The 13431-nt window shown below is 38.0% G+C and overlaps 1 long non-coding RNA gene across 1 annotated transcript; it reads left to right on the top strand.

Annotated features, from left to right (window-relative positions):
• Positions 1-5882: 5882 nt before the first annotated feature.
• LOC124304917 (uncharacterized) lies at positions 5883-7679 on the top strand. The gene is made up of 2 exons (XR_006908287.1): positions 5883-5993; positions 6494-7679. It is a non-coding gene; the product is annotated as an uncharacterized LOC124304917 (long non-coding RNA).
• The last annotated feature ends 5752 nt before the right edge of the window (positions 7680-13431 follow it).

The raw sequence follows: 13431 nt of genomic DNA on the forward strand, positions 1-13431 counted from the left end.
GGGTTCATTTATTTCTCGCGGTCTCTTGTCTTTACGAACTGTTTTCAAGTAGCATTGATAAGCTACTTTGACAGGTAACGAAAGTCGATTGGTATTTCTGGGTACGATTCGTCCTCGGAGAACTCTGTTAATATACGTCAAAACAGCTTGCGAATACTTCGCTACACAAATTTTTTTGAAAAATTTGAGCACCTCCCTCTTGTGTTCGCCGCATATAAAGAAGGATAAATTTAGCTTACGCTGAAGCACGCGTTGAGACTTCAACGCGAGTTTAACGTGTGAGATGTCCGTCATGGAAATTTTACCGAGAATACGTTTAGCATGTAAATGCATATCCCTAAAGCAAGTACTTTCGTGTCTTATAGAGGACTGTTTTCCAAAACTGTGTCAACAGACGGAGCATGATTTTATCGATGGTAAATTTATTTGCAAGGATTTTATTATGTCACCAGAGTGGCTGAAAATGTGACTTTTTTGTGGGATTTGCTTTTTTATTTCATTTTGATGAAAATCTTGCGCTTCGTCACCTCCAATAAGATTATCCTCCTCATCTTCCTCGAAGAAATCCTCGTCGTCTACCTCGTGTGGTAAATACTCTGTACCATCGACCAAGCTTTTACATTCTGAAAGAATAAAAGCTCCACCGTTCTCTTCACAATTGTAACCCGGCGAGTGTTTGGATGTTAAATTTGTAATAAGTAACGATTTAAATATTGCTTCGAATTGATAGCATGTCGGTTTGTTGGACCTGTAGTCGTGGCTCTTTACGTTTCCGAAAAAATTTTCCAGTGGATCCTGATTGACATTTCACGTGTCAAAACTATTGAAGCCAAGCGATTTTAATTTTCTCCACAACAATTGAAAACCTTGAAGCGTGTCAATCAAGTTTTGGAGACATGGAATATCAGTTTTTACAGGCTTATGACTTTGACTATTACCAAACCGCATGCTTTTCAATTGCCTCTTAGCGTTAGAAAAAAATTCTTGGTGGTACGAATTTTCACACCACGGAATGCGCTTGGGGTGATCATCGTCGTGACTAACGCCATTTGTTCCGTCTCCGATGCCATTCATTAAGTGGAGGATGAAGGCTGTATGAATTCCCTCGGGTGGCATCGTTCTGTTACCAATGCTGGTCTTAAACTCTCCTGAAAAAATTAAATAATAAAGTACCACGACAAAATAACACAGGTTTATGTTGATATTTACAAATTCAACACACAGATTCAACAATAACAAATGCAACACACACACACAAATTCAACGAGTCTAATTATTAGATTAATAATCTAATAATGTAGAATAATACCATAATGTTGATTATGATATCGAATAAATTAAGGTACCACATTCAACGCAATCTTCGAATCGTCGAAAGTAACCACTATAAGAAAGTATACACTATCTGTAACCGATTGACACACACACGCAAATTCAATACAATATCACTTATACATTTTTTTAATCCCTATTGTAACGATGTAATAATGTTCTTGAAATTAAATTTGAAATAAATTAAATTTTTTCTACGTTATCAATAACGTTGGAAATTTTGAAAAAAATACAATAATGTAGATTAATACCATAATCCACATTATGATATTAATTCACATTATTAGATTATTAATTTGACTATATAATAAGTCTAATAATAAAACTAATCTAATCATTAAATTAGACTAGTTGAGTTTGTATGTGTCGAATTTGCATATGTTGAATTTGTTTTGTGTTATTTAGACATGTAATCTAAATTACTACATATCCGAAACTTTATTACTGATAGGAAGAGAGACATCAGTATGGTAATTTTTTTTAACCATGCCAGCCGACTGGCCTGATCCCAAATACACAATCACGACTGTCAATTGAACAAGTAGTATATCTTCCACCGGATCTTGCAAGGACGTCGATAAAACGAAACATTTTCTTGCTGAAAACCTGCATCATGAGCTTCACTCTCATTTTATTTATTCTTTCTATATATACGTGTTCTTCCGTTAAAACCGTGACGTTTCGTTCCAAGAAAGAAGCGTACACGTCTACTTCGTATGCGGTTATAATATGTTTCCATGACGCAAACTTTCTATCCTTGTCCGCCGAGTTGGGTCGATTAAAATCAATCTCGATGTCCTTCGTGAGGAGATTGTTCCGTATACACTTCATCAAGTGCGGTGGATCGTATAACGGTACAATTTCGACATCATCGATGAGAATCGTCCAATTTTAAAACAAAGAAGTAGTCAGATTATTGGAGTAGGCGTATTTGAGTGAAAGTAAGTAAATATTTTAAAAAGAAAATTACACTTCTCTATTCCTTTCTTCTGTCTAATCCTGTCTGTGTCTGCTTGCATTGTTATAATCACCTTCATATTGGAGGAGCCTTGGTCGCATACTGTTGCTGCAATCACAAAACCTGCTTTGGTTACAGTTCGTACGACCTCCTTAATGCAGATAGCAAGTTGTCCATGAGTCGTTTGAGAAGCACAGAAATTGTAGGTGATGGGGATCTTCCAGCCAGTTTTTATGTCTCGTAGCATGAATACGAGTGCGTGATCGGCATATTTCGAGGTACGGTTTGTGCCCCAATCTTCGAGACCAATAATCTTGTCTTTTTCGGCGCAATACGTCAAATTCAGCTTCAGGGAAACTTCATCCCACATCAGCACGCACGTCCTATCTAGACCATCAACCATCCGGTCAGCTGATTCTTTTGAACAATTTTTCCCAGTTTTTATGACTCCGTAATCCAAGCGGATCTTGGTCAGTAATTGTCGAACTCTTTTTGGACTTGGTATAGGTAAAAAAGTGCATAGATATCTGTACGCAGATGCAGATCTTTTGTAAATAGTGTTAGAATGGTTGGGAAAAAACGAGACTTCAATAATTCTATTGGTATATTTATTATATAGAAATACGTTAAGTTAATATTCGAATATTCGGGACAACACCTGACATTCGTGGCGCTTTGTCTGCGATCTTGTTTTCGACTCTCTTCGACTCTGTGTACAGAAAAACAACACTCTTGCTTCTCACACACTCACTCGGTATTAGAATACATACGTGTAGGTCAGATTCGGTTTCCTCAATGTCAGTATACATTACAGAGTGTAGATATATGTGTGTACAATATAAATGTATAGTACATACATCAACACGCCTCCTTACATTTGTATTGTACACTTGACCATTTTCATTTTATCTTATACGATATTCATCATTATTCTAAACCTTTCAAATTTTTCCCTACATAAAGCCTTTGTGAATGTATCCGCAATGTTTTCATTAGAATCGATCTTACATACTTCGATCAGTCCTTCTTTTACGCTCTCGTGTACATAATGGTAATGAATTTCTATGTACTTAGAATTTTTTGTAAAGTTCCCATAATTTGCAATATTTATGGCGCCAGTGTTATCCTCAAAAATCTTTATCGCTTCAGACATTTTAACATTAAAGAAATTTAACAATTCTTTGACAAACTTTATCTCGCTCACCGCCTCTGAAAGAGCTATATACTCAGCATATGTTGACGCTTTCGTTACACCTTTTTGCTTTCTCGATTTCCAGTCGATCACATTTCCAAACAGTCTAATAACATACCCGGAAGTGGACTTTCTGTCAATAATATCCCCAGCCTATTCACTATTCTTATTTCTATTATAGTTCAGTTTTAGGTTTTTAGTCAGGTACAAGTATTTCAGTACACGCATTGCATAGTTCCAATGTGTTTCGTTATATTCATTCTGATACCTGCTTAAATAATTTACACTGTGTTCAGCATCGGGTCTTGTTTTCGTACTTATGTGAGACAACTCACCTATTAAATTTCTACATTTGATGTGTGGTTCACAATCATTAGCCTTTTCTAATTTCAAATTGGTTTCCATAGGAGTGCTGTATAGTCTGCTGCCTTCTAGCTGATATTTACATGCCAATGACTCAATATACTTTTCCTGACTTAGTTTCATATCACCTCTTTTATAATCGTACACTATGTTTATACCAAGATACTCTTTGACTTCTCCCAAATCCTTCATTTTCAATCTTTCTGACAGCAATACTTTTGTTTTTTTAATTTACTCTCGGTTTTACAACAAATCAGTAAATCATCAACATAAACTAACACATACATAATATTTTCATCCACTCCATGACTGTACAAGCAATTATCAATTTCACTCCTTTTAAAGTTTAACTTTGTCAAATACTCATCCAGGCATTCGTACCCAGTAAACATGAGCCGGTTAAAATGTGGTTGAAGAAACGTTAAGGTCGTATAATTATGGTATAGGTAGAAAATATTACCGTGTTCGATATACGGTAATTTTTCAGTAAAATATTAATCGTTGTCTCTCCACAAATATTATACGATTTTCATTACACGTACATTTGAACAACGGTTTCTAGACTAATAATCAACGTTTTGTTTACTAGTTCAATTGCTAATTTAAATTCGTTAAAAACCGGTATATTTATAGATATTAAAATACAAATTTTCTACGTTTCATCGTCAACGTTTTGTTGTGGTAAGCGAGATTCGTAGTATAAACGTGTGGTAAAACCGTTTATATTTCTAGTCCTATGAACAGTTAATATACATGTTTTATTCCTTCACCGGCAACACAAGTTTAACGTTTCATTCACTGCTTTTCTACAACATTTAAACAACGGTTTCTAGACTAATAATCAACGTTTTGTTTACTAGCTCAATTGTCAATTTAAATTCGTTAAAAATCGGTATATTTGTAGGTATTAAAATACAAAATTTCTGCGTTCCATCATCAACGTTTTATTGTGGTAAGCGAGATCCGTAGTATAAACGTGTGGTAAAATCCATTATATTTCTAGTCTCATGAACAGCTAATATACATATTTTATTCCTTCACCTGTAACACAAGTTTAACGTTTCGTATAGTTACCATACCTTGCCAATATGTTCTCATTAATTGTTTAATAATTAAGTCAATACACTTTTGATCTACTGATCACATGTAATACGTGAAAATTACGTCGTACATAGACTTGTCATATCGATACACAGAATTATATACCTACTCGGGCCGAAACGTAAACAAGATTTGTTTCGTACCTTTCTGACCTTCATATCCAAGAATACTACCCTTTTCAACATAGTGAGGGCAGGAATCAACTTTTACATCATTTACTTACATATTGCGATGTTTGAATTTGGAACTATAATCATTATATTCAAGTTTTTCTCATGTTAGCAGTGACTAAAATTCAACGTTTTGTTATCCTCCTCAGCACGTTTTTCTGATTACCTTAAATTTTGTAAACAACTGGTCATTCGATTTCCAATCTTTTTTTTCATTCGATAAACTAGTAAGTATCATCAAAAATATGAAAAAATTCAGGTGACATAACACTAGAAGTGATAATTTTATTCTACGTAATATTGTAAAGTAGAACTATATGTTACCTCCATTTTTTCAAATTCTTTTCCTTGTGTTATTGTTAATTCCCCAACATAGGAAAAAAAGTTGAAAAATCGATGAACAGATTTTTTTACAAAGGTCACCAAGAAATTACCTAGTTGAGCATATAAGTGCATCCCTTCGCGGCGTCTTTATTAATTGTAAAACATACGTTTTCCTATACCATAATGTATATATTGGAATAACCCATGCTAGGAAAGCGAGTGGCCGTAAATGAAGCTCGTGTACCATGGATGTTACATATACGTATAATGAGCGCATGTATCAAACGACAAGCGGTCGCGAAGAATCGAGAATGTCCTAGCGTGAAATACTCGCGCCTCTTCTTCTGCCTCTGATTGGCTCGCTAGGTCAGCGTGTTGTAACTCGTACGGTTCCTGCACGCTGAGAGCCGAGGACGACGCGCCAGAATGCCCCCCCCCCCCCCCCCACCACCGTTCGCGAAGGCTCTCAGCTCACGCGATCAGTGAATCAGTCTAATTTGACCAACTTCCGAGGTCAGTGCACGTCCGTGTTTATGTGAGCCTTCATAAGCTGGTAAGTACAAATGTATTTTCTATTTGGAAAAATTTATCACGATGATTCAATACAGACGAAAATGACAATACAGGCGTAAATAACCTGACAATAAAAAGAAGAAACAAATACTTTGTGATTGCGTCGTACTTGCTTTTGAACGTCGCCGAAAGGATGTAGGCACAATAGAATTGCTTGTAGATAATGCTATAAGAAGCATGTCTATGGTATGGAATATATACTGATTGCAAATAGAAGCCGCAGATATTTATTGTTAGCTTCATTCTTACTTGTGCAGGCATCGTTTTTCTTTTATAAGGTTATCCAGTGAAATAGATCGCTAACACATACGTATCATGTACGAATGAACGATCATTTAGTGGCTGCATCTTTTCCCAATAAACACACAGTGGTTGAAATGATATATAATAGACCTGTCAAGACACGTTGAGAGAACGTTGAAATGGCACATAAAGATTATTCTACCTAGAATACAGGTGTTAAATACTATGTATTTTCAGGTATTTGACGGATTAGCAGTGATATCGAGGAAGTGAATGCTCCAGCTGCGGTCGAATAATAATTAAAACTTATGCGTACTGCGTACCTAGACAACGCTTTCTATAGCGTCTGTGTTCTTTTTTGAAATAATGTGCCAATACTTTTTATTATTTTACTTTGTCAGGATTGTGATTTTTTACCTAGTCCCGAGATGAAAGTTAACAATTTTCCTCGTTAGGGTATAATCATTGTATGATTATTTTGTTTCATGTTTTATTTGTTATCAAACCTCTTGTATCGGATATAAGTTTTTGTTTGTTCATGTTTACTTAATTTTACTATTTGCTATACTTCTATACTCTTGTGAGTACATCTGTACAATTGAGGTATGCGTATATGTAAAAGACTGTATGTTTATTTATACATCCCAGTCAACATTCACACAGTTACATCGTTGGCATAATAAAATGTCCGCATCAACGATACAGACAAACTGGTATATAAAAAACTACTATTATGTTTCTGATACATTGTTAAAGCGGATATTTCGATACGTGTGCAATGTAACTATTGTCATTGTTGCCTTGGATGAAAGTACCTTATAATAAATATATATCATGTTTCGCAAAGGTGTGTGCTTTATCTCATTTAGTTGTCCTGTATTTCTCATAAGAATACATAGGTGTGGATGTAAAATAATTAATATCATTTAATTGGTGCAAGTTACCATTACTGAAATAGCTAAGAATGTGAGCGTTGCTGTATCATCTAACCCCTGAGATAAGTCCATATTGACCATACAAGAAGCTTTTAACAGCTTGTGTATTAATATAGTACATGAAAAATTATACCGAAAACATATTCTCAAGTTGGTTGTTACACGTTTATCGGAACCGCGTGATATTCGATTAAGTGTATTCAATTAAACGTATAATAATTGTTTACGGATATCGTTTTTACGTTAAATCAACACACATTAAGTACGTGTATTATTATAAAAAAAAATTTCCAATGAACACGCTTATTAAACGTGTTTGAACCACGAAAAATGGTGGCTATAACAGGTATATATTAAACGTCTACGTTAACATTTAAATTGCGTTCTTTCATACTTGTTTCATTACGTTTCTGAAAACCGTAATTTCGACGTTTACTTCAACCGTGGAATATCCGGATCATAATCACTAACAGAAAACGTTGATGAGCGCAGTAGAAAAAACCTATATCAGGGCGGAAATTTTTCACGAGAAAAAACGTATGTGCTAAACGATTATTCAACTATATACAACGTTATTTTTCGACGAATTTCTTACGATTTATTTACCAGCAATGTTTATTGGGTACCAAGCTCTTGGACTTTCACGTAGTCCATACAGTGCTTTAATCAGTTTACATATTCTTTTTGTACCATCTTCATAACCTCTAGGTTGACGTACATATATCTCTGAGCTTACTAAGCCGTTAAGGAAAGCAATAGTTACATCTAATTGTTCAATTATTAATCCATATTGGCAACAAAAGGAAAATAGAATCTTCATAGTTTGAGCTTTCGCTATAGGTGCATATATATCGTCAATTACATTTGTTTGTTGATATCCTAATACAACCAATCTTGCTTTATACGAACCATTAGATTTCCCCATTTTACATCTAAAATTTTCATATCCTTTTTTTCATTTACCAGGACCCATGTTCCATTTTCATCTAGACTTTCTATCTCTTTGTTCATAGCTTCAACCCACGACTCCTTTTCTTCACTATTAATCGCCTCCTCAAATGTGTGAGGTATATCGACTCTACAAGAATTTACTTGAATGCTATGTGCACTATTTAAAGGATATCTTACCGGAATCTTTCTTTCACGCGCAGGTCTAAGTGGAAGTTGTAATTCTAGCAAATTATCCTTTTCTGGGCTTTCAACTATAGTTTTATTCAACTCATTTTCATCCTTCAACATGTCATCATCTGAGTTCTCATCTTCATTAGTATCATACTTATTATTCAGATCATTATCATCATAGTCAATTCCTTACATTTTACATCCTTTTCAATTATATAGACATTTCTAGCAACTATTATTCTGTTATTGAGTAGGACTCGATAGCCAACATCACTGTAACCTAATAATACACGCATTTCGGCCTTCTTATCAAATTTTGAATCCCTACATTGTTCAGGCCTTCTCACAAAAACTTTACTCCCGTATACCCTCAAGTTCTCTATATTTGGTTTTTTCTTAAAGAATATTTCATACGGTGTTTTTATTTCGACTGTGTTTGTCAAGGTACGATTTTTTAAGTACGTTGCTGCCATAATGATTTCAGGCCAAAATCTTTTATGTACATTTGCTTCTGTTAACAGACAACGTGAGTAGTGTATATATGAGAGTTCTAACTCAAAGATGGCGGCGCTCCCCCCTAGTTCCCCCCTAGTTCCCCCCTAGCTCCCCCCTAGCCCCCCCCCCGACTCGCGGCGCACCTTCTCCGACGCCCCCCCCCCCCCCCCCCCCGGTCATTTTTGGCGGCTATTTCCATAGGATTTGACACACACACACACACACACACACACACACACACACACACACACACACGCACACACACAAAATAATTCCTGTCGAGACTTGTTTGGCGCCGGAAAGCCGCACATAAATCAGATAAGGTAAGAACCCGCTAGATCTATTGAAAAAATTCCAGGAATTTGCTCTTTGAGATGGTGCCGACAATGAACTTAAATCAGTCTGGGGCAGTGGTCCCCATAAAAATTCCTCGCACAATATGCGTGTCGAGACTTGTCCAATGGAAAAATTGTAGTGGGGGTGGGTGGTATATAAAGCGTACGTCTATCGTGATCGTCACTCTGTTCTCATCGTATTCTCATTGTGAACTGTTCTCGCTCGTGAAATAATCTCGAAACGCGATGGATCTAGCAAAAGTTAACCACGTCAGCCGCCTGGAGAATCTGCCAACCAAGAAGATGTCGGAACTCGAAATTGGGGGAGTGTATGACGTCATCGGGTTACGACTGGTCAAAACAAAATTCGGGGTACGTGTTTTGGCGACAATCGATCGAGAATACAACGTCTTCTTACCACCGAGAATCGCAAGAGTTCTACAAGAAGATTCCAGTCAGCTGACTGAAATGTGTAGCATGGCCGGAGAAAATCGTCTGCAAATGAAATACCTTGGTGGAGAATTCAACAAGTTCGAATTTTCATGCAGTTATGCGCCTTAAATGAACTATACGATCCCCCTCTACTTCCACAAAATTCATCCACGAGGGGGTAAAAGCGGGTGTACTGGAGATGGAATAGTCAGTCTTCCACATACAATCCGTCAGTATATAATCGACCGCAACATTCCCACTCCTCAACATGGCAATGATCCTAGACGTGCAATGTTTTATCGGTCATAACATGAAGTTTGTACCCAAGGAAGTCGCAGTCGTGAATGTAAACGGGTCGGGTCTGGATTACATCATTTTCAAGCCGCCCTATGATTTGGCAAGCCTACCACTTGAATGTACAGCTACCAATGTATGGTTGACGCACAATCACCACGGAATATCATGGAACGCGGGCAACAAATCTCACGAGGATGTGACGAAGATTGTGAGAAAAATGGTTGAAAATGCGTGTTACGTATACATCAAAGGGGCGGAGAAGAAAGCATGGCTGACGGAGATCGTCGATGGTACAACGAGGGTTATTAATATGGAAGATTTGCATATCATACCCCCTGAAATGGAAAAATTGAGGTATATGGAAGCGGCATCGTGGCACGACGCGAACCATGGATACTCTCCAGCGAATAACCTCCAGCAAGCAGCAGCGCCAGGCTCAATTTGGTATGATGACAACTCTGAATACATCCCGGCATACAATTGCGCCTTTGAAAATGTGCAGCGACTAAGGAGTTGGTATTCGAAGGAGTATACCAGCTCCCTCGAGAAATCCTTCCGTCTGTACAAAGAATTGGATGGTTTAAGGGGAATGATGTCCGAGGATATAGCTTTTTTACCAAAAGAATTTATCTGCACGTTCGCATCAAACTCCATCAATGATGTGTGGGATAAACTACCAGAGAATATGAAAATGGACCACGCCGTGGCAAGGTTCCGCAGATGTAGCATACATTACACACCAGGACCCGATGGCGATATCGTGGATGGACCGAATCCTCTAATTAAAGACTGTTTAGCTTGCAATCGCGTGTATAGATAATATGGACGATATTTACCAAAATAACAATAGAATTTATTACGATATATACAATTATATTCGCGTTTATATGTAGAATATTCGATAAAATTAATCTCAATTATATCATAGCTTATACATGGAATTAAAAAAATTTACTATTCGATAAAATTATAATCTAGAAATAGGATACATTACAAATATATATCTTTATAACTTTTACCCATTCTCGTCATACAAAATGTAAATGTTATGAATTTTTACTTGTGAAAAATATATAATCAATAATTATGAATTTTGCGTGGTTTATTCCTCGAAATCATCCATAAAATCATTATCGCTATCCTGTTCGTTAACATTATCATCATCATCGCTATTTTCGACATCTATAATTATTACGATAGTTTCATTCGCCCATTTTTCTACAATTATTTGCATACATATATCACCGTAATTTATATAATATTGGCTGTTTGGTCTCACTCGAGCAGCTCGCGCATCCTCAACGAGATCCCGAAGCTCCTCCAACGAGAACTCGCGTGTTGCTTCGGAAAAGCCTATAATTATCTCTTCCTCAGCCTCCTCATCCTGGCCCCAATCAACGCTCGACCACTCGTCGTCATCATCACTCGAATGAGATGACATTCTTTCCAAAATTGATTCGCAATGAAAAATCTGTAAAAAGAGCAAGCCGAAATAGAAAAGTTGATGCTGCTGCACTCATCATTTATATGCATGATAAATCTCCAATTCAAAAAAGTTTCCACCTATTCAAAATGAGTGATACGGAGAAGGTGTGGAAGATACTACAATTTTATTTTAATTTAGTGCTACACACCAATCCTCGTCCGAATAATAACCATCATCGTCAGCTCTATCTATGTCTCCCAGGATTTCACGGATTTCATCAATCTGATCCAGAAGTAAACCGAATTCAAAGCGTGCGTCATTACCGCCATTCCAAACACCCTCCACCTCCTCCACCTCCTCCTCCTCCTCCTCCTCCTCCTCTTCCTCCTCCTCCTCCTCCTCCTCCTCATCCTCCACATCACTCGATGATGATGATGATTCGAGATGATGCTCGCCAGCCAAATTATGTTCAAACTCGCGATGATCATCACCAACACCATCGTCAATACATCGCTCAGGGTTGATAATTAGCGTATCAGCATCACTATCAGTCAATTCATCCTCATCATCCTCCTCATAATAAGCCGCCCCTCTGCACACCCGCTTATATGTCGGCGATCGTGGTGGTGAATGGGGTGGGGAGTCTGATGGCCCCCTTTTCTGTCCGTTCATATTTTTTCGATATGATTCTAGAATTTTTCCAGAATTTTTATGGATACGATGATAGGGAATACAGAAAAGTTAAAACAAATCGAAAAAAACTTTTGTTAACATACTAATCAAATGCGATAATCATTACGGAATTCAACATTCACAGTATCGTAAGAGGATTGGCGTAGCACCACATACATATATATGTGTATTCTATAAAGTACTCACAAAAAATGTAAACTCGTTGAAGTCTTGAGATTTTTCCAATGAACACCGATTTTTCTTCTTGCTCACAGCTCACTTTATCAAAAACGTCTGTTTTAACACGAAGGATTTTTCAAAATTACCAGAGAAGTTTTCAAACCACTGTTGGAATTAATACTAAAGGACTCGCACCCGCCCTCCACCGAGCAAAACCCAGCCGGCCAATCATTCGTAAAGCACGCACCACGTGACATAGAGACGAAAGAGTGATGCGGGGGGAGGCGGTATAAGCTAGGAGATAATTTTCTCAAGAGCTCTCCAGCTTTCCGTTGCATACCCCACGCTAATATGGTTGGGGATGTGCAGGCTCGGACTTGCTCGCTATGAAGAGTCGTAAAACCCCAAAACTACATGTGCACATACCATCCGGTGAAGAGCGGGCAAGATAAGATTTTTCTTACACCAAACACTGTTCGCCACCCGCTGCTTAACGACTCATAAAACCCAATAATTTAGGGATGGTGGGAGGGGGACTGCGGACCCCGTCGCCTCTGACGTCATTTTTTACATGAATTTCATCATCTCTGCAGAGTCGGGAGGGCAATAAAACCCAAAAATTTAGGGATGGTGGGAGGGGGACTGCGGACCCCGTCGCCTCTGACGTCATTTTATCCTCCGATATGCGCAGAACGCAGTGAGCACCGTTCCCGAATTCTTGCGATCTATCGGTCTATATACATATAAGCTCAACACATCCGATGCAGACTCGTCAGTCTTACACGATACGTGCAAGTCAAAAAAGTTATACAAAGTTCAGCTTATATCAACGTCAAAGTCATGGCAGTCGAAGCGTATATGGGACTTGCGGAGCAGATGGAGGGGACGTACAATTTGCTGAGAGAGCAACCACCCGGAGAAGAGAATGACGCTGTCATCAATCATTGGACTGATATTGGAATTGCAAATATCCAAGTTCTGCGCGATATTTCCATGCAACGAGGAACAACCGTTGGTGCGAAAATACGGATCCAACATACGATCGCACTCCTGCAATCTTGGGTGACGAAGATCAAGCAGTTGCAGCAGCGCACAGTGGTGACGGGTGGAAATATCGGTACTCCTGCGGGTGTACAATGGGACGACGTGGATAGCGCTTTTGCCAGCCGAATCAGAACGGGGGTTGTCACAAATCTCCGTCATAAAAATTTGGACGCCTTTCTGGACGATGTGCAGCGCGTCGTCACCGAGAAGTTGGAGCTGATACTGCGCCAGGAGGGA

Source organism: Neodiprion virginianus, chromosome 1, assembly GCF_021901495.1.
Source record: "Neodiprion virginianus isolate iyNeoVirg1 chromosome 1, iyNeoVirg1.1, whole genome shotgun sequence".
Taxonomy (NCBI): Eukaryota; Metazoa; Arthropoda; class Insecta; order Hymenoptera; family Diprionidae; genus Neodiprion; species Neodiprion virginianus.